This window comes from Nannospalax galili, unplaced genomic scaffold (assembly GCF_000622305.1).
Source record: "Nannospalax galili isolate Female #2095 unplaced genomic scaffold, S.galili_v1.0 scaffold374, whole genome shotgun sequence".
NCBI classification, from domain to species: Eukaryota; Metazoa; Chordata; class Mammalia; order Rodentia; family Spalacidae; genus Nannospalax; species Nannospalax galili.
This window is the reverse complement of record NW_008333879.1, coordinates 1,028,608-1,055,564: the sequence shown is the minus strand read 5'-3', so window position 1 is coordinate 1,055,564 and position 26,957 is coordinate 1,028,608.

Here is a 26,957-nt window from a genome sequence, read left to right as displayed (position 1 = left end):
CACACACACACACACACACACACACACACACACACACACACGGTCTTTAAATTAAATCTTTTTCTTTGAAAAAGATGAATTTTTGTATCCTAAAAATATAAGCTCCAAGGTTCTTAAATCCTTCAATTGTGTGCATAAAGCCAAACATGAAGAACTTGAATATAAGTGAGGATGCATCCAAGCACAGTTCTTAAGTCCCTTGAGTTCACTAACAATAAATTTATGTCAGAGAAATGAAAAATACGTGGGTTGAGTTGGCCTCCTCTCTCTCTCCTCTCTAAAGAAGACAAAAGGTCACAACCAAACCAGAAAAGAGTCAGTATCTACAGCAATCCCAGTTCTCATGGCTGCTTTAAAAACAAAACAAATAAACCAACTCTAACTCACCTGGCCAACCATTTGATCTCTTACCTAGTTCTTAGACCTATTAATTTCATTAAATTACATGTAGCCATGACATTGATCTCGAGGAGACCAGTGTCATGAAACAAGGTATGGGTAAATAGATTTTTCTGATGTGATAGTAAGAAATAGTCCACAGACAATTCAAATAAAGTCCTTTATACACACTATTTCTGAACATAAACAGTATCGCTAGAAAACTACAGAGCTTCCTCAGACACAAAGCACTTACCAGAATAATTGGTTCACATAATTATAGAGGGTGACAACTTCTACAATATGCCATCTCAGACCTGGGGCCTTGAAATCCAGTGGTGATATAAAGTTCAAGACTGAAAGAGAGAATCAGGGGAGTCGATGGTATAACTCTCAGTCATAGGCAGAAAAAGACTAGTATGTGGTTTAAGCCATCAGTCAGAACAGGTATGTTCTACCTTTACGAACTCTGTTCTATTCATACGCTTATGAAGGATCAAATTGGATGATACACATACAATAGGGAGGGCAATGGAATTTGTTCAATCTACTGATCCAAATGCTAAACTCACGCAGTGTTCCCAGACACATCTAGAAATCTGTAGCAAATGAGCAAATCAGGTTGATACATAAGATAAATCATCACAAAGTGCCACTGGTATTTGAGTGTTTTCCTGATTGTCTTTTTCTATGATGTCATGTGTCCCATTACCAGTGAGTTGAAAATAGCACTGACTGATAAATATTTAGTCTGAAGACTCAATATTTTGTTTAGGATCAAACCTGGAAACTTCTTGAAGCAATCGTTCAAGGAGATATTTAGTCCTTATTTTGACAGCTGTCCTTCCAAAATAACTATTAAATCAGAAAAAATGACCAGCATTTCTCAGTTTAAAATTAATACCACAAAAAGAAAAGAAACTCAATGTGTCTTATCATTGGGTCATTGGGATAATTGTTCTGACAACATTAAAAATAACTAGGTTTAAAAAAAATGTTGCTGGGCATGGTGGTGCATACCTTTAGTTCCAGCACTCAAGAGGCAGAGGCAGGAGGATCTCTGTGAAATTGAGGCAAGCCTGGTCTACATAGCAAGTTCCAGGCTGGCTGTCACTACAAAAAAATGATCTGATCTCAAAAAGCTCCCCCCCTAAAAAAAGTTACTGGGTGAAAACTAGTATTAAAAATGTAGGATGTTCCAGGGGGAACCGAAGCCCTTTTCTTGACCTCCATGGCATTGCATGACATGGGTACACTCCCATACATGCAAGCAATACACTCATACACATAAATAAAAATAAAATAAAATAAAATGTAGGGTGGAATATTCTTGTAACACAAAAGAAAATTAAAGAGCTAAACTTCTGTATCATTGGGGCTCTAAAAATCAGACAGAAAGACCTACAAATACTACGTCTTTTCAAAATCTATTCACTGTTTTGAATAGCTCATCTCTCTCTCTCTCTCTCTCTCTCTCTCCTCTCTCTCTCTCTCTCACACACACACACACACACACACATACACACACACACACACACACAGAGTTCAATAGTTCTAAGCTCCCAAGTCATGAGAGTCAAGAGGGGAAAGACTTTCAGATACATGTTGAATTTTCATTCCAGTACCAACACCTTACAGTGTATTTCCTGGATAAGTATTTAAATTTTAATTATTATTTTGATCTTTGACAGATTCATATACATATATAATATTCCTAAAACCCTGTCACAGCCTCCTTTCTTCTCCCAGTGGAACTGCTTTCCCAACAAGTCTCTTTCACACTTCTCTTTTTTGGAACACCTGTGCTTTGTGCTGTCTCCTTTTCAGGTTACTAAAAACCGTCATATAAGTAACACTAAAATAGTATATAAAAATGTGGGAAATATGGTTTGTGCATGAAAACATTCCACAAATACAAACACCCCTTCTTGACAGCAGAAGCAAGGGCCCATGGGTACTTGACTGCCAATCAGCAGACATAATCATATGGTTTACAACACATGGCCCTTGGGGTTTTACCCCAAGGCACTGGACAGTGATGATGCAAAGTATTAAAAGGGTTGTGTACAAACATGTTAAGGTTTTATCCATACAAGGAAATCTATGGATAAAATATGAGAGAGGAATCAGCCAAATCACAATCTAAAAATTCAGTTTTCTTTGTGATTTCTGTAGCATTGTTCCAATAACTCCTTAGGATGTCTCCTCTGAATTTAAGTTTCTATGACTAAGTTTACCTAATATGTAATTTATTACTTGAAAATAGTCTCTATTTTTGTCAAGTATGTCTTGCTTTAACTATTCTCTTTCTAAAAGGATTTCAAACTTTTGAAGATAATGAACATTGCATTCCACTTTTTTTTTCATTGTAAAGCTGTTCTTTCCCTCTGGAAACTCACTATTCTATGGAATAAAGACTAGAATTAGAATCCAGCACCAGAAATAAAATGCATACCCCTCCTCTAAGGCTATGGGAGGTGTGGAATTCTCAATTGTAACTGCTTTGCAAAACAGGAAAATTTTCACAACATACTAGGAGAGCTCTCTTTACAAATAGAAGATACATACTTTGAAGGAAAAAAACTGTATCATTATTTTTATGTATATCCACTTCCTCAACAGAGAAGTCTTATGATAATAATTCTACTGAAAGGAATGTTGAGTTGATAAAATTCTTGGAAAAACACTTAAATATTTCTGGGTTTATGTGTGTCATTAATAAGTATCTTACAACAAACACAGTTGTTTAGTTTCCATGTATATCCTATTTGTCATGAGAAAATTAACCACTGTTCAAACCTTTGAAATCTATTCATAATATTTCGAAGCAAACATAAAATTGAGAATCAAAGTATGCACACTGCCTCTTTATTCAAAGGCATTTTATAGCATTCAAGTTTCATCTTTAACCCCAGCATGTCGACAGCAGTGAAAGTGTCACACAGCTTGCTAGAGTGTATTATTAAAAAACTAAAATATAAATCAGAGGAGGGACGAATATTGCTGTAGAATTTACTGGCTGTAAGCTGTGTCTCCCATTACTCATCAAAATTGAAAAAGTCATACCTATTCTCACAGGAAATTAAGGAGACTTGAAATGACTTAATGCAAGTTATTTTAACTTACAAGGCAGTTGTATAAAAGTGAGCAGATTAAATTCCACTTTCACAGGAAGCCAGGGTAGAAATGGAGGCAGCTAAGAGGAAATAATGTTATAATGAGATGACTTGAGGGCTTGAGAAGTAATTCTTTTGTAACATTTTTTATTAGATCTTTTCAGATTCATGGATGTAAGGGTTAGTGGCAGAAGGGCAGAACTAGAGGCAGACTTGATGGTCTTGTGCCTTGAGGTCAAGAAGGTGGAAACTAAGTGATCAAATCAGGTTGTTTTTCCCCCAAAATACATCTCACAGATAGCTTATGATCACTTCTTGAGGCGCTCGTTGAATGGATCCCCAACTCATGAATGTCCATAGAGAATAAGGATTTGGACTAAGAAAGGAGTTCTCAGATCGTCAGAACAAATAAGTTAAAAGTAACATAAAAACTGTTTGTACGGGGCACACATTTATAAGCCCAGGACTCGGAAGGTAGAAATAGGTAGATCTCAGGAGCTCACTGGCAGCCAGTCTAAATTACTTGGTATGCTCTGGCCAGTGAGAGACCTTGTCTCCATAAAAAAAAAAAAAAAGTGTGGGCAGAACCTGAAGACTAAACTTGAGGCTTTCTTCTGGCTTCCACATGCACATTCCCACATGTACATGCACCAGTACAGCACCTAAATGAACACACACGCACACACACGCACACGCACACACACACACACACACACACACACACACACATCATAATCACTTATCCAGAATCTTGAAGCACAATTCATATATAATTTATAGATATGTGTAAATCTTTCCAGTAACCTGAAATCTTCATAAGGAATAATTTATAAAAAGACTCTTTTCCATTCTACTATAACATTCCAGTGCAAACTCATTAAAATTAATAATGAAATAGCCAAGCTAATATAACATAAAGAATGAAGACATTGTGATCATTGGTGCCACAAAAGTACCGATACAGGTATTTTTTAATATAATACAAAGTCAGGAAAACCATTAGCAAAGTTATTATCCAAAATTATGAATCTCAGAAAGATTTTACCTGAATAATTGATTAAATGGGGATTTCACACCTGAAAATTCAACATGTATTAGTCATGTTAAACATATTTTATTTGTATATGAAAACTGGAGTTGGGTGATCATTTCAAGTGTGAATCAGTCCGGCAGAATGTTCACTTACAGGATGTCGAATATCTCTGGATTTCAACGGCTGAAGTTGTTACTGGTCTCAAACTCTAGTAAATTCAGCTGACATATATCAGAATTTTTCTTAGGAAGAAGTGCCTTCTCAGATGGGACCCACAACTCCATGGAGAAGAGGACTGCCTGCAGAACTTTTTTTTCTATCAAGAATTCTACAAAGCTGATGAGAGTGTCCCCAATTAACCAATGTAGAAGGGTCTCACAAGTTTCAGGTAGGAGAAATAATATTTCTCTGAATCATGGTTTGTAGACAGCTTGGAGGTACTTGGAGTGCAGTCTTAGACTGAATCTTGTGCTCCACTTCAACATGTTTTCTAGAGATGAGACTTTAACAAGAGATCCTCACTTAAATCCAAAGTGATAGTATCTCAGGTGGATATACTAAATTCTATATTAGAAAAGAAAATTTCCAAATATTATCAAGACTTAGGGTACAATGTGAAAAAATAATTTATAAGTGAACATGATTGAATTCTACCAATTCATAATTATTTAAGGAATCAGACACATACAGACAGAAAACTGACTGAAATAAGAAACTGAAGTGGCCAGAAGTAGTAAAAAAATACAAAGCAATGTAGTAAGATTTTTAAATTCACATTAACATGCAAAGTTTCTCTCCTCCTCCTCCTCATCTTCCTCCTTCCTCCTCCTCCTCTTCGTTCCTCTTTCTACCCTAATTCAAAATGAGCTAGTAAGTCACAAGCCTACTCAAATTTCCCACAGGCAAGCCAAAACTCTTGATGCATAAGTTCATGGAGAAGGAACATAGTCACACTTGGATATTTTTACATATATGAAAAATATGTTGCAATAATTGTTAGCCTTATTTTTTATAAAAGCATAAGGTTTAAGATCTATTAATCAGTCATAGTCTTGAATAGTTTCAGAAAGAAAAACAATTGATGATTCTCTAAAATTATCATATCATCCCTGATAAAAGTAAACTAACTTTTTAAAATAGTATAGAATAGAAAAAAAATTGATGATTAATGAAAGTTTTCTAGTCTTTTCTAAATAATTGTTTTATTTTAATAATGTGTATGTGTGATTATGTGTCTGGATGGGCATATGTGCACATGAGCACAGGTGCCAGTGGAGGATTGAGGATGGTCATGTATGTCCTGGAGCTGGAGTTAACAGGTGACTGTGTTATGGATGTTGGAAATGGAACTCCAGGCATCTAGAAGAGCATCTTCCTAGCCTTGCAAGTTTTATATTTTTGACCACTGAGTAACTTCTATGAACAATATCATTACTAGAAGAAATTTAAAAATTTCTAATTATATTTTACATATATACAGTTTAATAGTTTGATGGAAATATACAACATTGCTACACACCATAGGCTTAGCCATTCTCATTTTCAGGTTCATAAAATCTTAAAGACCTCTTTAAAACAACAACAACAAAGAATAGGCCAACCTACCTGAAACTTTCCATCAGGTTTCACCTATAAGCTGAAAAGGCAACTAACTTACTGTAGTTATTTTACATGTTAATTCTACACTGGCCTCCAGCACCCCTTCAGACTCTGCTATATTTGCCCTCTCCTAGCATCCTTGGAAACAACATCAATGTTATCTCCTCAGTCACTGCAGAAACTTCTCAGCAGGTCCTCTAACTGCAGTTTTACTGCCTTTCAATATATCCTTTTTATTCTTACAGGACTACTATTTTCCAAAATAAATAGAACCACTCTCCTGCTTAACACCATCCAATTCTCTATTGGTATCAAGACAGAAACCAAACTATTTCATGGTGGCCCCTGTTCATTTGGACCCTTTTGTCTCCATCTTCATCATTCCTCAAAAACACAATCCACTGTAGAATCATGTAAGCCTTACACAGTTTATTAAACAAATCAGCATTTGTTTTGTTCAATTTTTCTCCTTAATTCTCCTTTGATATATCACCTAAAACACTGCTTTATATGTGTTGTATTACATTTTCATCAGTCATACTGTCTCAGGACTACTTAGAGAACACCTGCTCACCCTTGACCTTTGGATGAGCTTTACCTGCTCTGGGAAGACACTGGCTGTGTCTCCTCCTCTGTTGCCCCTCTATGTGCCCCTGCTATTTCATAGGATTTCAGTTGACTTGTTTCTTTCTTCTACCACCATTAGGAGGACTATCTTAGGGACAAGGATTTGGGGATTTCTGTGTTGCATCATAGAACACATTGTGAGCCCTAAGGCTTGTTTATTGAGTAAACTAAGATGACATCACACTTTTAATTTCAAAATAAATCTAATGTATAACTCACTAATGCCTTTTACTGCTTTAAAAATGTAATTGGTGCTTGTATGATAATTACAAAATAACACAACGCATACCCTCACAAAATAATGTCAGACAATATTGAAAATACGCACATTAAGTATATATACATTGATATTTTTTCTTATGGATTGATGATAAATTATCTCTCAACTTTAATAAACAAAATTAAAGTAAATATATATTTTATAGAGAGTAAGTGTAATGACTAATTCTGGAACACTCTGATCAACTGCAATTATGAAATTTTGTTTTCCATTAAATGATAAAGCATTTATTTCAACTCATGGTAATAATAGTGCTTTAAAATAATCACAACTGGTTAAATTTGGCAAAATGAAATAATTTGTTTTCTGCATCTATTACTTTTTAATTTAGTGTTGAATGGATCCAATTTCCATTAATGTGAACATTTTGCTTCTTATCATTTCTGTTTGAGATTGATCCATATGTGTCAATATGAAAATAATGCTTGGCCATGCCCTTTCCATATTTAGATCACCTGTTCTGGATGATGCCCTGACTTCAAACACAGGTTTCCATAATTAAAATGTATAAGCTGACACAGACAGATCATTTTTACCCAGAACCCAATAACTAGAGAAAATCCCTACTTAGAGCTATTACGTAGTCTATTTGATTCTAAATAGACTTGGTAGTTAAGGATGCATATTGCTGTTCCTAGACTAACCATTAAATGTTACAAAACGTAGAGCTAAGAGAGAACAAGGTGGAAGGATAAAAAACAGATTTAGTGATTAGAAATGATTAGGAATAAAGCAACAGAAAAAAATCAAAAGCAACTAGTCATTGTAAATAGGAAAAGACACACTGAAACACAAATGTGCCAAATTTACACTAAATGTACACTGTGAACATTTCAATTATAAGGAAATCTGGCAAACTACTAAATCACCAATCAAGACTCAAGTGTATATTATGTACAAGTGATGCCATTTAAATTTAAAAACACAAAGGTGTAAATTAAAAAACATTAAATATCTGATGCATTAATAAGAAGAGTAAAGCCATTGTGACTGTATTAATACTGTAAAATGTAGATTATAGAGCAAAAACCTTTACCGAGTAGTAAAAGGATTATTTTATAACAAACTGGAACAGTAATAAGAAGATAGTAATGACTTTACAATTCGTGAAACAAAAATGTAGTATATAAATCCATAATTGCAATTATATGTGTTATTGATCTAAAGAAAACCAGAGAATCACTATCTAATTAATCTCCCTGAGTTTATGGAACACTGAATTATAGCAAATTAGTGTTGGGCATACTTTTCATGTCTTCAGGATAAACCAAATGATGATGTTCTAGAATAATCTTAGTATATTTTAAAATCAAAATTTTATAGAATAGGGACTATATTATCTAACCTATATGAAGCTGAAATAGAGACTTATTTTATGTCTACATAAGCTCCCAAATATTTTTAAACTAAATTGGAACCTAATGAGTCTAGGTGATTATATTAGGGAAGATGAACAATATACAAACTGTAATCTAAATTTTAGATTTAAAAAAAATACAAAGAAAGCAAACCAAATTAAATTGAACAAACAGATTAACTATGGGAAGACCAGCACTGCTACAAAATGATTTTGTACCCAGTCAGACTGGGGCAAGAGTTCTGCTCTTCCCTGAAAAATATGGCCAGGAATAGAGTAGGGCAGAAGATCCAAGGACTTCTGGTCCTGGCCAACCAGTTACCACTTTCTTCCTAAACAAGAATCTGACAACTCAAACAAGCTAATCATTTCCAACCTGAAAAGCATGCGATTTCATTTCACTTTTGCTCAGGGTCATCAAAGCACATCCCCACCCTTTATAAGAATAAAAATCCAAATCAGAAGAGAAAATCCAAAACAGAGATGGGAATATATTTGTTTCCCATTGACTTGTATGTTTTCTCTCTTCAATTTGCTGAATAAACACTTCACAAACTGAATACATATACTGCCAACACAGGCATGCATTTGGTCAAACCAATACCATCAGAGAATATAAACCCAGTTTATTTCCTCCATTATTTAATAGCGTGACCATTTTGCTACCCAAATCACACTTTTTGTTTTACCATTTGTGGTTATATGAACATATACTACTGAGTATCTATCAAAAAGAAAAAGGATTGTTTCTTCTCTGTTAAATGAGAGAACACACTTCATCTAAAAACAAGATAATGTTTACAGTCATGGTGGAGAATACAAGCTGATATTTCTTAAATTAAAGATAATAAAAAAATTAGCTAGGGACATTGCTGATCAAGGCCCAGACTTTGACAGAGAAAACACAAATATAGGTGTGTTCGCATTAGTTTGCCTTTCTAAGTTTGATCCGACATTAAAATAGATTGAAATTGTTAAATATACCACATCCATCGCATCCCTAGAAAGGTCATTTCAGCCTGATAGATTTCATTAGACTGTGAATTTTAGGTTTAAATAACTTATAAATACTTTGCTTTGGAGCAAAATATAGTTAAAAATACTCCCAAGTAATCTGTCTTTATATTGAATACTCTAAGCAGTTTTAATTATATGTTTGGACCACCCTTAAGAATTATGTTCCTCTTAGATGTTTACATTCTTTCTATGTTTTAAATTCATTTAGTAAAATCTAGGGGAAGATAAGACTTTTCTATTATTATAACATACTTAACACCTAGGGAATGTCTGCTTTCAGATAATTGCATACAAACAATATTTATACAAATATTTTATGTCTGCAGGGGGGCAAAATGGATTTCTCTCATGAATATTTAACAGTGCCAATTCTAGTAAGACAAAGACACAAACATTTTTCTTTGTGGATATAAAACACCGGGATGTCTATATACTTTTTTCTTTATTCCTTGTTTGCACAAAACTGATAGATACATGGACTGCTAAAGCAAGGATATTTTGCCCCAGGGACTGTGACACTAAAATGAAAATAGTAAAATCTTCATGATTATATGGGTTAGTCCATACCTAATATGTGTGTGAATTAGAAACTTATCATTATAGATTACGATACAATCACTACATATACATATACATGCATACATGCTTGTATATACAATTCTAAGTGTACCAGATGGGATGATATATTTTATGTATTTTTATTTATAAAATTCAGTACTTGTTGAACATAATTTTTTATAGTTTGAGACTTTCATAGATCACATAATGTTTTGATCAAATACATCCTCCATTCCTTCCCCTCCAATTCCTCCCCTAGCCCCAACCAACTCTTCCCTCCCAACTTTATGTACTCCTATTTTTTTAGAAATTTTTATTGTTTGGCAAGTTCATACATACATACACTGTATTTTGATCTAACTTATCCCCCATTCCATTCACTCTAATTCCTTCCCCACCTTATCATGATGGAGAATATGACCTTACATTTCTTAAAATAAAAAAATAATAAAAATATTAGCCAGCGAATTTACTGACCAAGGCCCAGACACACAGAGAAATCACAAGCATAGGTATGTTTTATTTGTGTGTTTGTCTTTCTAAGTCTGATCCAGTTTTAAAATGGATTGAAACTGTTGAGTATACCACATCCATCACATCCGCAGAAAGGTCAATCAGCCTAATAGATTTCATTAGACTGAATTTTAGGTTATAATAATTTATAAGCACTTTGCTTTGGAACAAAGTGTTTCCTTTCCCCACAACTATTGCCTCCCAATGTTTCATGTTTCCTTTTTGTTGTGTTTTCCTTTTGGCCACTGAATCCACTCTAAATTGCCGGTGTGTATAGGGGAATAGGGTTGTCTATTCTACTGAGTGACACATCTTAAGGGAGTTTAGAAATTTGGTAAAAAGGAATCAGCAGGGGCAGGGTGCTTTTCTTCTCTTTGAAAGATAATACTCTGGGGCTCAGGTTCTAAATTATAACAATAAAGAAAAAAATCCGCAAACAATCTCTAGAAAGAAATTGGGAAAAATCCTCAAAGTGAGAAATATCCCACATATAATAACATTGTTCACAAACAGTTGTCATCCAATCATTTATATGTCCAATAAATATGTTGGGAGTATCCAGGACACCAAAAACTCTGATGAGAGCTGGGAATACAGCCAGGTACCAAACACAAAACAAGCTAAGTCTCTATTAAAATGGAGCTTACATTGTATATGTGGAGGACTGGAACAAAGATAATAAATGCATAAATCAGTAAACAAAAACAGATGAATGAATGAACAATATATTAAATATTGGTGAGTTCTATGTAGATGATAATTTTAGGAATCTCTCCACCTCTCATGTTAATATACTTGTCACAAAATAATGTGCCCATATGTGTGAGATGTCTGTGTTTATAGATTTCATTGTGTATGTGCATTGCTGTTTTTCATTTTCATAAGAAAAGCATATAATCTTTGTTATATTGTTATTTTAAACATAGGGAAAAGGTGAGTAGAGAATAAATCACTCAGCCCAATCATACAGTCTGTGTGTAGTAAAACTGTGAATTTCGATTACAGGACTTGATCCCAATTTCTTGTATTTCCCACTACATGCACCCTGTTCTAAGGACATGGTTCTAATGTTCAACCATTCTTGCATCAGGATCCAAAAGAAAGTGATTTCTATATGCCAAGTTATAATTGGCAGATCATGTAGTGGGAAATTTCTTCACTGATACAGTATTAACAAGAAAAATAGATTTAAATACAGAGGGGGGAAAATATAGCCAAAAAATAAAAATTATTTAGGGTGAATATGAAAAAAAATTGTAAAGGAAAGAGAAGCATACATTCCACTACAATACAAAAGCTAGCTTTTTCCTTCCTTCGTTACCACCTTCACACAGATGGATATATCAAACAAGTGGGAAAATAGGAGCTTTGGGAAGAAGTAAGAGAGAAAAGTTAATAAAAAATTAGAGAAAGCTTGAAATTCGGTCTTCTTTTTAGGTTACTCCAGAAGGTGATGCAAACAACAGGAGACCCTGTTCAAGGATAAAGGTCATGCATGTTCTGGAAGCTTTCTACTGTGTGTGTCTGTTCCCTTCTCAGGAAAGTAATGCTAACCGATGGGATTTCAAAAGGGAGAGATGGACATATCAAGGTGCAACAAATTATTAACAAACAGAAAGGGATGTAGAGATGTTCTCATGTAGAGAAAATGGCTACAGAGGAATGTGATTTTTGCAGTACACTTTGAGATGGGGGCACCATCACTGGTTTTGGGGCCCTGCTTTGCCAAAGGTGTGTCAGTTAGGAGGATCATAGTCTATGGGTAAATGTTGACATTTTCTTTACCCAAAGCTCAGGCTGCCATTCTTTATTATAATTTAAGATTTTTTAGAATTTCATGCATGAATTCTGTGTCTAAATCATTTCTACCTTTCCATCTCCCTCCTCCAATTCCCCCATGTCTCCTCATACTCCCTCTCAAATTCGTGCCTCTTCTTCTTCACCTATTGTTACATATACACAAATATAGTGAGGTAATCATCCCTACAGAGAACCGATTCTTCCTCGCTCTCAGCAGTCATTTGTTATCTTTAGTTCTTCATCTAGGGGTGGAACCTTGTGAAACTTCCCCCATCCAAGTTGTCATGTCATCTGGCATTGTCGATTATACACCTCTTGTTAAAACAACTGTATTGCTGAGATTTCATGGTTGCAGCTTCCCTACCTTGTCTAGAAGACACTGTAGCAGCAAGTGTCCTGGTCCTGCAGCTCTTACACTCTTCCTTCCCCCTCTTCTGTGATGTGTCCTCAGCTTTAGTAGGGTTTCACTGTAGATGTACAAATTGGGGCTAAGCACCCCATGATCATTTATTCTCTGCATTTTGACCAGCCGTGGACCTTTGTAATATCCTTCATCTGTTGCAAAACGAAGCTTCTTTGATGCTTGGTAAGAGCTGCACTTATCTGTGAATATAAGCATAAGTACTAAGGGCTGGAGAGATGCCTCAGCAGTTAAGAGCACTGTCTGCTCTTGCAGAGCATCTGGGCAGCTAATCCACATGGCAGCTAACAACTGTCCATAATTCCATTTCCAGGGGATCTGACACCATCTTTTGACCTCCACAGGCATTGCATGACATGAGTATACTTGCACATATGCCGACAATATACTCATACACATAAAATAAAAAATAATAAATAAAATATTAAAAAATAATAAGCATTGAAAATAAAGTTAGAAATTATACTGATTTAGTAAATGGCAGTAGTGGGTTCTCCTCTAGGGTCTGTGACCTCTCCAGCCACAGGTATGTGAGTAAGTTTACAGTAACAGGCATGGATTTCCTCCTATTGAGCAGGCCTTAAGACCAATTAGATAGTTCTTGTTAAACCACTAGATAAAAATGCCACTATTGTACCACTGGGGATAGTTTGCCAGGCCAGTCATTGTCAGACTGTCTTTCTTTATCTAAAGCAGTAAAGAGAGAGTAATAAGTAAAAATGTCAATGACTATCCTTTCTTCCAGAACTCTCATAAACCAAGTCTATCACAATATAGGACACAAATGCCCGCTTATTCCTTAGAAATAAACTACGGAAAGCCTTAAAATCAATCCATCCTAGATTATTGGTCACTCAGAAATTATCAGAAGCCATGATAGTCACTCAGAAACTCTTTTTGGGAAACTGGTTATAACAAGGCTGAGAGGGTGTTGCTTCTGTGTAGATAAATGTCTGCTTCATCTTCCACAGAGATATTTCTCTCTCTTGTCCTAACTGTTCTTCCCTCTCCCTCTCCATCTCCATCTCCAACTCTTCCCTTTCCTTCCCCTCCCTTCCCTTCATGCTCCCCTCCCCTTCCTTCTCCCTCCCTTCCTCGCTCTTCTCCTCTCTCTCTCTCTCTCTCTCTCTCTCTCTCTCTCTCCTCTCCTCTCCCAAACAAACATGAATGTCATTATTTAAAGTCACCTTGAATACACAGTGCTTACTTGTGGGAGACAGACTTGAGCCTAGGGTGAAAGTCTTACTGACAGCCATACAACAGGCCTGAGGCAACAGCCCAACTGCTGGAGCCACAAGGAACGCCTTGTGACATTTTGCTCCCATTGGCAGATCATGAGACTGATGCCTAGAGCTCACCACTCCCTAATCACCACCCTTGGATACCTCACCTTTAAACTACTTGCTGTGCTGTGATTGGACCACTACCCCTATATAAGTTTGTGCCTTCCTGCAGTAAACCAGATCTGCATCACTGAACCTGGTCTCCTGTGTCTGAATGCAGCTCCACTGACACAGTCTCCTTGCCAGCCCTGGGGTCCGGACTGGATGACTGATCAGGGGAACTAAGAGAGCAGGAGAGTGGCCATAGCCAGAGGAGAGCAGCCACAGCCGAAGATCACACTTACTCTTAACAATTCTGACTCAGAGAAATGGAGAAACTGTCTTAGATTTCTTGCTCTCAACATAGCCTTCATCAATTTTCAAAGAAATAATTCCTCCATAAGCTCTCTATACCTAGTCCAGTGTTTTCAAGTCTAAGACCCCAAACTTGAAGAACCAAGAAAAGTGGACTAGAAAAGATAAGAAACTATTTCTGTTTCTACATGCAAAGATTTTTATCAGAACAATAAATCTGGAGAGCTATGATTTCTTATAAAGAAAATTATAATGGGATGTTGAATCTGTCAGTCTAGCTTCAGTTTTTTTTCAGTAAACTAGAGAGAAATACTTTCATCAAAAGCAGAGACTGTTAGAACTAAAGGCTTTAAATGAAATGTTAGTACTGCTTGTTGGATCATCATGAGGTTGCACTTTAAAAGGGGTTATAATCATGTTTTTTAATTCAATAGTTTCTTCCAAACCCATTTGATCCTCTGCCCCAAACATTGAGCATTTCTAAGTAAAACCTGGATGTTCACAGAAGAGTGAGCTAACATTGCAGAAGTTAATTGAAGATCTAGAATATCAAACTAACTTTGAAAAGGTTCATCTAAACATAAAGAATCAGCTATCTCAAGCACCTTTTCCAAGGCCTGACATTTGATAGCCTTCTAAAATATGAGAGTCTACTTAGCATTCCAGGCAAAGAGGAATTCACTATATTTCTCCACAAGGGTTCATAGAACAGGGGTATGTCGCCCTTGGATTGTTAAACACCAAGGGATGAAGTAGTGGTGAACTAAAGCAGCTGTCTCTGTAAACATTCCGTGAGAACTACCTGGACAACTTACCTTCACCTTTCTTAAGTACAAGAAACCAGCTTCTCTCTTGTTTAAGTTAATACACACTAGGGTTTTCTGCCATTCGCAGTTGAACCTAATATCCTCCAGCATCTAGTGATATCATAATTATAAAAATCACTAATAGGTACTTAAGAGATTGTTCAGTCAGTAGAGTGGCCATTTACAAGCACGAGGACCTGAGTTTAGATCCAGAGCATGTACATGAAAACCAGGAATGATGGTGGCAGGTGCCTATAATCCTAGCACTAGAAAAGCACATTAGTAAAAAGAAATATTTTATCAAATGGTTTAGATAACAAGACAGCATTCAAGACCATTTCAAGAGAGTATAATGATGCAACTCAATTTCACTGAAATGAAATGCGGCAGATTTTCAGTGTTGAGATGAGCTCATGGAAAATTACTAGATGGCATTAGTCAGGGGTTTAATCAGTGTGATGAGCTCATCTTTATTAGGTGATTGGCCCTTATGAATATAATGCTTCCACCTTCCTGTAGATGTAGGAAGGTTTCCCTCTGTTGTTACACTTCTAAAGTATGTTTCCCTCTTACTTAATAAAAGAAATTGAGATGGGCGTTGGTGGCGCATGCCTTTAATCCCAGCACTTGAGAGGCAGAGGCAGGCAGATCTTTGCGAGTTTGAGGCCAGCCTGGTCTACATAGTGAGTTCCAGGACAGCTGGGGGCTACAAGGAGACCCTGTCTCAAAAAAAGACAAAAGAAAAGAAAAAGAAATTGCATGGTTATAATGCTGACAAGGGCCTGGCAAAGATTTATATCTCAAAGGAGCAGAGAAAAAAATTTACAATCGCAAGTTCTCTAAGGTAAAACGTTCTAAATACAGGTAGGTCAGGGGCCAAGTTTCAGGAAGAAACCTGTCTAATATGTAGAAGTTTAGTGGAGCTGGGGGGAAAGGTTATGGCTCTATTGGTTACAGTTTTGATTAGAAGTGCCCATATAACTACAACCACTGGTAACGGGTCATGTACTTAGTCAAGGATACATACAAATGAACATGATGCAGTCATACTGTGTTCAAGTTATGGCTCCTAGGATTCCTGCCAGTAAAAGGAGGGCAAGGGACCTAGCCGCCAGTGACCCTTTTCCAGTAAGTTAAGATCCTTCCAAACCTAAGATTAATTTTGCGGTGCACTGCAGTCTTTTTTAAAAGTGGCAGTTACAGTATTAATCTGAAAAAAATCTACTTATACAATGTTTGTCTCAATGAGGAAGATATATGGACATTTAGAACAATTAAGGTCTTAAGCCAATTATGGCATCTTCAAATGTCATACCCTACCCAGGGAAGAATGATTATAGTCTAGATGCAATCATCCCAAAATAGTATTTCTGACTGCAGGATTCAATCATATCAGTAATCCCACCCTAAACAAAGCTCTCCTATCACATCTTCTTTATTCTTTGGAGACCAGCGAAATGATAACAATAATTATTTTAAATGAAATAGAAGAAAGAAAACACATGTCTCTGGACTACGCCAGCTATCTAAATATTTGGATGTGATCGAAGGATTTTTCCTTATTCTCTGTATTGCTTGCAATGAGTTAAGATATGCTTAAGAATGAAAGAATCTATGGTTTACTCATAATCATTCTTTTGTCAACCTTTGTGTGGGGGCTCATTTTGTTGATTCTGTTTATGTTTGATTCTAGGGCATGGGTCTTGCTCAAGTGAATGTCAGATGTTTTTCATGCTCCTGGGACAAAAACCTAACAACACCACTTCACAAAGAAAGGCAGGGGCACAGTAGGGCAAGCCCAATCATACAGGCACATGTCTAGGCTCTTATCAACTCCCCATTTACCAATGGCAGTGGCAGGGGCACTGGCCAGAGACACTGCTCCATGCTGCCTTGAGGACATTTTTTTTCAGAAACATGCTCATGTGAAGCCTGGATTCTTGACTTCACTGCAAAAAAAAATTCAGAGTGAGTCAATATGAAGCAGAGTGGAGTTTATTAGGAAAAGATTTTAACCTAAACTTAATCAGGGGAATTAATTTTAATGGCAAACTCTTAGAGAAAGGATCAGATACAATCCATCGTGTGTGTGGTGAACAAGAAAGATCAAAGCTCTGGGGTCTTAAATTCATCATTTATGAATGTATGTAGTTCTGGTGACTGTAAAGTTCCATCTCAAAGTATTGCCCCCCTTTTCGATTTTGGCAGATAAGATCACAGAGCAACTCAAGCAGTCTTTAGACAGGATTGCAATCTGATAAGATAAAGCCACAGGTCACAAGAGTTCCACAAGGGGTTTAAGACATGCCTTTAATCTCAATAGAGATTCTTTTAAGAGTCAGAGAATTGCAGCTTTACAACTAAGCAAGGAGAAAGGCCACATTTGAAAGGTGTACATGCTTAGGCCCTAAGCATATTCATTGCTTGATTTTTAAACACTGTTAGCTAAAACATCAGTGTCCAAAAAGAATAGTATCTCTGTGTAAGCAGTGTTCACAGCAAGTGTGGGTTGTGCTGGAATCCTTGACCTTTATCTGGTAAAAATCCCAAGGTAAGTGGTCCTTTCCCTACTCAGGTCTCTTCAATTTTTACTGCCTTTTAGTCAGCTTATTAGCATCCTACCAAATAAGTCATATACCCAATACAACATCAAAGGGTGAAGGGCAAATGTAATTTTCTCACAGAGGTCAGTAAGACAATGAATATTTCTGAACTATTTCATTACCATAAAGGCCAACTTCTCTAGTCATAATTCAATATTTTCTCCAAGAAGATAAGTTAAAATTAATTAAAATGTTTGCTGAGACCACTCAGTTTTTTATATAGAATTCCATATTTTTTTTCATTCATCTCCTACTGCAGCAATACTCCTTTATTCAGGAGTTGACTTTCTTAAATTGTATGTCTTTCTGAGTAGTGTGTGAAAGCTCACTATGCCCAGGACACAAGTCCTCCTTTGTGCAGTGTATACACTCTGTGTATATTTCCCCACCTACCTGTTCCTCGCTCAGTTGATATCCTGGCTACGAGATCAACTTTCCACATCTCTATCTCAGAATGTATTGCAGTTCAGGTATTGAAGTCACCCTTATATTGTTACTTAAAGCTATGTCACAAGTTTATATCTTTCACTTCCCTTACATAGAGGCATTGAATCAACTCATATTATCAGAATGATTATCAATGCAAAAAGAAATTTTGAGAACACATTCACATGATTTTTATTATTGTATATTATTATACTTATTATTGCTTATATTATTGTACCTAATATACAAGTTATTTTACCAGAGGCATATGTCCTAGTTAGCTTTAACTGCTAACTTGACACAGCTTAGAGTCAGTTGAGAAGGGAGTATATCAATTGAGGGATTTCCCAGATCTGATTGGCCTACTGGCATACATGTGGGGGATGGCTGTTAACTGATGGAGAAGAGCCTGGCCTCCTGTGGGCAACACCATCCCCTGTAAGATGAAATAACCCTTTCCTTGTCTAAGTTGCTTTTGATCATGGTGTTTGTCCCCGGCAACAGAAAGGACACTATAAATGTATAAGAAAAATATAGAGTGGGGAATGATTGGTACTATTCACTGTTTCAAGTATCCTTGGAGGTCAATAAAACCTGGGGTCCACAGGTCACATAAAATCAAGAATAGTTATGAATATGGCCCAACACAAAATCACAAACTTATTTAAAATATTATGTGATTTTGTTTCTATGACTTTCATTTACTTGGTTGTGCAGTTTCAAGTATGACATTAATATGTGACCACATGGTGTTTCAATGTCAAATAGTCAGACACACCTGTGGAAGTTTTGGAATATATGCCCTGAAGATAAGGAAAGACTATAGTGCATGGCGATGTTGCCTTCAGTTCCTGAAGAAAATGAGATTCTTGAAGACTTAGGAATTAATTCACTATGAAAGTAAAAACTTAACCAGATATTCATTATTTCCAAAGATCAAAGACAACATCCTAGGGGAACTGTTCCCTGTTCTATGCCTGAAGTCCAGCTGATGCGGGGAAATAACCATGAGGGCTGGAAGAATTAACCTCCCTCTATGCCTACAAGGGGAGTCGACAGTCTGAATTAGATTCACATTCTTTATTGCCACCGTGTAGACTTTTATCACAAATGCTAAAGAAGTAATTTCAGGAGACTGGAGAGCAACTTCCCCATAGCGACTCAGTAAACAGAATCCAGATCTTCAGATTTATACACTCAGTACTTGAACTGAAAGTAAAGTGCTTGGGTACTGGTGTTGTTCAGCCAACTGTGTTCGGCAAATCCCTCCAGTCACCTCATATATTTGCAGTGAAAATTCCCAGAAATGTGATCTTTCTTCTGATCATTTACTGGTGCTCTTGAGCTCAGGTCCCAGGTGTGTTCTTGTGCCTGCTCTCCCCTTTAGCTCAAATCAAACTGTTTATTTCTTAAAAGCCAGAAGCTTCTAGCAAGAGCTAAATAGCCCTTTCTAAACATCCACAGAATTGTATGTTTTGTGCTATAAAAGTTGTGGGAACAAGTTTAATAGAAACTAAAGTACTTTCAGCTCAAGAACTTGAAATTTCACTTCTGTTTCTTTTTGGACTCTGTACAGTAAGGTTTAGTCAAACAAAACTCTACACAGTCAGTTACATAAATTCAAATTACTCAAAGTTTTGTTGATTGAAATTTAGCCTGAGCTTATATATTAAAAACAATACAAATGGCTTGACTTATACAAACTTTTCTTAGCAACTCAAACTTCAATGGGAGCCTTAAGGTCCAAACAGGTTATCATCACATTCTACTTAAACACAAGCATCTGTGGATTCAATTGACTCTGTTCTGTATAATGTTGTTAAACTACAGTTCTTATACAAACAAAATTCCAATATTAGCAATTAATTTTTAAACAGCTTGATGTTGGTATGTTTTTAATGCTTTCCTCTTATTAGTACTTATCACTCAGGGTTCATGGTTAAGGGAATATGTACTATATAATGTGAAAGATTCCCTTGCTTCTACTGATTAAAGGTCTTTGCTACTTATTTATATCACCTAGTCATTAGAGGTAATAACATGATTTCTAGGTACAGTGTACCTAGAAAATATTTATGCCACTTAGAATTGAGTATACCAAATTAATATTCTATAACTCTTTAGGAGAGAGGCAAATTGTGCATGCCACATTTGTTCTCCTAACCAAGGAAGCCCAGAATCGTCTCCTAGTCCTCCATGTTCTGGGTCAGTCCTACATGTCTCACCTAACAGTTCAACCACTCCACAACAGCCAGCTGCAGACATGAAGCACAGGGGCTGGAGAGATGGCTCAGTGCTTAAAACCACTGTGTTAGCTACCTTTCTGTTGCTGTGATAGAAACACTGACCAATTTATAGAAGGAAGAGTTTGCTGGAATTTCCAGTTCCAAAGGGACAAGAGTCCACATGGCAGGGAGGCATGGCTGCAGAAGCAACTGGAAGTGGAGTGGAAGCTAGGCTCTACATCTTCAAGCAGACACAGGAAGCAAGAGAGCTACTGGAGATCAGGCAAGGCCTAAGAACTCTCTAAGCCCACCCCCAGTGACATGCTTCTTCCAGGATAGCCACACTGTCTAAGACCTCCCGAAACAGTGCCACCAGCTGGGGACAAAATGTCCAAATACTTGGAGTCTATGGGGGACATTTTCATTCAAACCACCACAAACACTGATTACTCTTATACCAAGACCTGGGTTCAAATCCCAGTACCTGCATGGTGACTACCAACCATCCCATAACTCTAGTTCCAGGGGATCCAAGACATTCTTCTGGCCTCCCTGGGTACTGCACAACATGGGTGCAATTACATACATGCAGGCAATACACTCATACACATAAAATAAAAACAAATAAAATTTTAAAAAAATTTTAAAGACAGGAGACATAGCCTGCCCCCATGACTTGACTGTCACACATTGTGACTTGGGACCACTTTGGTTCCATGGAGAGGGAAGCTGATATACCCTGGCATGCATTCATGAGCTCCTAGTAGTCCCAGGACAAACCCCTTTGAAGCTGCTACTGACCAGTGAGAACAGGGAGCTTTGATAAATGTCTTTCCCTTGTTTCCAAGGTAGATTGTTTTCTAACAAACTTCACAAGACTACATAGGAAGTCCTGCAGAATCTCATAGCAGTCACCCATCTTGACAAGTAACTCAGAAATACATTCTTGTATTGTTTCTACTTCCTCATTCCACCCTCTCATTCCCAATGACTCATTCCTTCCGTGAATGAGTGAATGATCTTCATGGAAACCCTGGTCTCAGGCTTCACACTCAGCTTAATAATGGCTAAGAAGTAATCTTAATATAAAGAATCCAAATGTTGAATGACAATTGAATGCATACTGTTGGTCTTCATGAAAAAATGTAGACATGTTAGAATATTTGAAAGACTGAGATTAAAAATAGTAGATTTTAATCTCTTCAAGCAATCTGGTAATAATTTTTATTTTTAAAAAATTTAAAGATTCTTTTATTTTCAATTATGTATAAATTTCCGGTGTGCAGGGTTGCATGTGCACCTAGAAGTTCAGGTGTCCATGGAGTTCAGAAGAAGCTATTAGATCCCCTGGAGCTAGATTTACAGGTAATTATTAATAGCCAGATGTGGGTGTTAGAGATTAAACAGAGTTCCTTTGCAAAATTACTACTCATTCTTAACCACTAAGCCATCTCTTCAGTCCAATTTTAACTTATTTTTTACTATGTAAAGTTTTATTTTGCAGCATTTTATAACCGTTTATGATGTTTTATTTAGAATTAAAGTTCTTTCGAAATGAAAGTGGTTTTATAATATTGTGCAGTGTGTTGCAAAAGAAGAAAAGTCCATCATCCATTTGCCTCCTTTCTTTTCTGCCTGACCTCACAGAGACTAGGGAAACAATGTGTGTGGCTACAAGATGAATTTTTCTCTCTTCCATGCAGCCTAAAGTGGCTGTGGGGCAAAGTTCTGACCAATGAGATAAATGAGAAATGGTACATGACCTCCAGGGCTTCTCTTTAAATTGAAGCAAATACAAGCATCTCAGAAATCTTTGCTCTGACTCTTGATTCCTACATGTAAAATGGTTTTGATTATAGATGTCCAGCAGCAGTTTGAACAAAGGAGTGACTTTCAGAAAGGATATCTCTGAAACAGTAGAATAGAAATAGGAAGAACCATGGGTCCTTTTGACATGAGTCATGCAAGCTATGAGTTGGTCACCTCTGGACTTGCATAACAAGAAACAGCTTTCTATTCTTCAAATAGCTGTGACATGCATTCAAAAATAAGCCTAACATTAAATTCCACATACCAACAATATAAGTAAGCATTAATCAAGGTAGTGGTTCTGACCGGGAGTAATGTTATTGCAAGGAATGTTTGAATACTTGAACACATTTTTGGTTTTCAACTGGCATCTAATAAGTAAAGATTGAGATAAGGCTAACCACACTTATTTCACAGAATAGGCCTTACAACAGTTTTGCCAAAAATGTCTATAGTGCCAAAATTGAGAAATGCTACATTAAGCTTTTGTATACCCCTGTATGCATAAAAAATTGATCCATCTTTACAAGAAGCTGCCCAAGTGGTCATTGAAATAAGCTTACTTTATGTGTTTATTCTCTTTGTTTAAGCTGTATCTGTGTTTGTTTTTCTTTAATGTAGAAGAAATGTAACCGCAAGAAATACAGTGTTCTCTCAACATTTTTGACCATGAGAAGATGTTACTGACTGACGACAGAGTAAATAAGGTGGATGAAATACCAGGGAAAACCCAACTGTACTCACTTCATTGCTTTTCCTCTATAGCCAGAAACATTTGCCACCATGGGAAATGACTGAACATGCAATCAATTAATTTCCCTGCATTTTGTTAAGACTTCAAGATATATTCCATTCATTTTCTTATTAAAAATAAAAGATGTTCATCATACAATGCTTAAAAATCATTACTATTGAGCAAAGAGAAGAAAATTATAACCATCCATAATCCCAACAGACCCAGAAAAACCATTAATTCTGCAGTATGTATGAGTCCAGAACTTTCTTCTATGCACACATATATTAGCATATAATTGATACCATATTCTGACTTTATATAAGCAGCATTTTTTCTACTTAGAAATATTACCCTTTTATACCATTAATTATCCATTTATCTTGCAAAATTTCATAACTCTGTTTTAAAAGAGGAAAAATATTTTGTCACATTTTAAGTTCCAAACGTATACACAGGTTCACTGTTTGATTTCAGGATACCGCAATTCCATAAAAACGTATGTCATTTTCATTATTTATTAGCAAACAAAAATATGTCTCCTAGCTGTTTATAATATCATCCATTGACTTAGAAAGCACACAGTCCCTCACTTCTCACTTTTGAACACATATTAACAATCAGAGTAACACACACTGTGTTAGTCAGACTTTTCATCAGTATTGCAACACCTCTCCAAAAAATCATTTAAGAGACTAGAGATCCATGTTGGCTGAGTTTCAGAAATTTCAGTCCATGATTAGCCAGCTCCAGTGCTTTCTTGTTTGTGGTAGGCTGAAACATCATGGAAGAAGAGCATGACAGAAGAAATCTGTTCAGCTCAGGATAACCAAGAAGCAGCAAGAGATGGGATGAGGCCAAGGCCAAGGATACCACTCAGAGATAGCTTTCCATTTCCTCCAACTGGAACCCACCTTCCAGGACTCCACCATCTCCCAAAGGTCTATTGGAATTTAGAATCAATCAATGGATCAAACCATTGATTTGCTCTGAGCCTTCAGGATCTAATCATGCCTGGAAACAGCCTCATCAATATGCCCAGAGATATGCTTTATGAATCTCCTAGGTGTGTCTCTCGGTCCAGTAAGGGTCACAATCAAGATTAATCATCACACTTGTATTATATTTTTAGATTAAAAGATATCTGATATTGCACATAATTATTTCCCATCGAAGCCTGTAAGAACAACCTTTAAACATGTAAGAAAAAACTTCTAATAGATAAAGAAGCATGCAAGTTAAGGCTGCCTTAATAAGTTAAAAGTCATTGAAAAGAGACAGCTAGAGTGAGAGGGTTTTCTCTCACCTGAAGAAACAATCGGTGAGAGCTACAAAGACCTTTTATTATATGAAATGCTTTTGGTGGTAAATGTTACATGAAATTACAAGAAAAAATAAGGCTGAAAATCTATAATTTTTTGAATTGGAATCAAACCCCAAATTACTGTGCATGACCTGACCAGAGATAATCATTGCTGTGGAGATCTTCAAATGGTCTTCAGGGCCCAAGGAGCAAAGGTTTGTCTTCACTGGACTAAATTAATAAGCCAAAGCTATGTGCATGTTCAGACTACAGGAAGCCAAAAGTCAAGATGGCTCATACATTGAATTTACCTGAATATACTGCCTCCATAAAGAAAAGTGAGACTCAAGCTGTTTCAAACTTTAGTCTAGATTGCTACTAAAGTCTGAAAGTTATTTTTGCTTTTTCTTACATTCATTTCCTAAAATACCTGTGACAGATCCAGAGAGGATTAGTCATACATCACAAATACTGGTTTGTGAATTAATTTTTCTTTTCTGATGTAAGCAGGACCATAAACTTTCTCAGGGCATCATCTCTGCTACACTAACACTGATGTCATTCCATAGTACTTAATGCAGAAGCACAGACTAGTGCCCACATATACCAACAAAATTCTGCAAGAGATGTTGACTGTAGATGATCTAAAGTTAAGAGGCTTGCAATAAGCTGTAGGGGCAAAGTTGAACTTCAATATATGTAGGGTCTGTTTTTCACCCTTTGATGTTATCTGATTCTATTTCCATCCAATTTATTTTATAACTCTTTAAATTATAGGTAAACAATACCAATGCAGAATCCTGTATATCATAAAAAAAGTAGTTCATTTTAATGGCAGGATAGCTTTTTCTTCTTCCTCATATGGTAGAAAGTTTGATTTTTAGTTAGGAAAAAAAGTTAATTAAGCAGGCTTAATGTGCTCAAATCTTAAACTGCATCTTTCAAAGGCAGGCTTCTGGTGAAATTCTGGGAAATAATCTCCAAGAGCTTATAACATTTGTCCAATATGAATGCTTTATATGTTCTTTAATGAGTAGGCCACTCTTAACTAGCTTGTCAGATTACATTTTCCTAACATTGCAATTTAGGTTGAAAGCCATCTCTTACCTTAGGGTGGGTAAGATGATGAGCTATCCTAACAGGGGTGAGCTGCCCTACAATACTTATACTTTTTTTAATTATGGATATGTGAAGGGGAGGTATGTGGATGTGAGTGCAGGGGCCCATAGAGGCCAGAAGAGGACATCAGATCCCTAGGAATTGAAGTTACAGGTGGTTGTGAGCTGCCCAAAGTTGATACTCGGAGCCAAGCTTGAGTCTTCTGCAAGTTCAGTATGTGCCCTTAACTGCTGAGCCAGCTCTCCATCCCTGAGATTCCCTTCACATGTAGGACACAGGATGCTGAGTAAATTAAGTGCATCCCATTTCACCTCTACTGTGTGAAGATCTGGAAGTCTGTGACTGATTTCTATCGAAATTTGTTCAATGTAATTTTCATCTTCATTGAATTTTTTTCTGCATCTGTTTTACTTTAATAATCTATAACCACTGAAAAGTGAGAATTGCTGTCCTCCACTTTCTTACTACTTTACTACCGAAGATTATGCTAAACCAAAGCACCAGAAGTGCTTATGAACAAGAACAGACAAAGGCAAGTTGTTCTAGGCTATGAAGAGAGAGGGTCTCGGGAGGCAATTTCATGAGAGTCTGGTGGCATACCAGCCAGCCTGTGGTTCAGCATGAGGCAGAGAGTCACAGGACCCAGAAAGCTGCACTGGTATTTTCCTACTCTCAAGCTGACTGAATTTCACAATTTATTTAAACCCACAGGGGATAACATACTTCCTAAGCATCACCCCATGATTAACACTTTTATTTCTTCAATGGAAAACTATTTCTAACACTTCTTATGCTAATCATAAACAAAGTCTCTTGTGTAAAATTCCATTTAAGAGTACCAAGTTACCACCTCAAAAGTTGTCGATTCCTGATGAAGGAGCTTCCTATGATATACCCATTAGCCCCCTCTGAAGTGTTAATTCCTGAGAAAAGAACTGTACCTGGAAACTTATCCTAGACTGGAAATTAGTTCACTTACACAAACAAACATATAACTTGCACTTTTCAAACTCAAATAGTCTTAAAATAAATTTCCCACAAATAAAATAGCAGTATTTGGAAGAATACCTCAGGAACTCACAGTGATCGTTATCACTGTTCTTGCCTTTCCATCTCCTTGTAGACATGCTTCACTTGTCTGTATGCAACCCCATGGTCATTTGCCAAAAATGTATTGAACCTCTCCTGTGTATGAACAGTATTGTTAAGTAAATGCGTCATCTAAAGGTGACTAAGTCCTGCCTTCTTCGAAACAGAATAGAAATAAAATCAACTATTATAAGTTGATAAGTAAAAGATAGCCAAGGTTCAGAGAGATAATGTAATCAGCCACAGTGAACATAGCAAAATGCAGCCAGGATGGATGCCTCCAACAAGTTTCCTACAGTAAAGTAAACCTACACGTCTTCCTTAAAATGACCTCAAATTAACATAAAAAAATAAACATTCCTTCCTAGTCATCATTTTCAGAGGGTGAAAACTGATACAACCAGTTTGAAAGGAATTAAGATTGGTCTTAGAATGGTAGGATGTAATCAGCTTTTCAGAAAAAGAATGAAGAAACTCAAGCAGGTGGATAAAGCAACAAAGTTTAGAA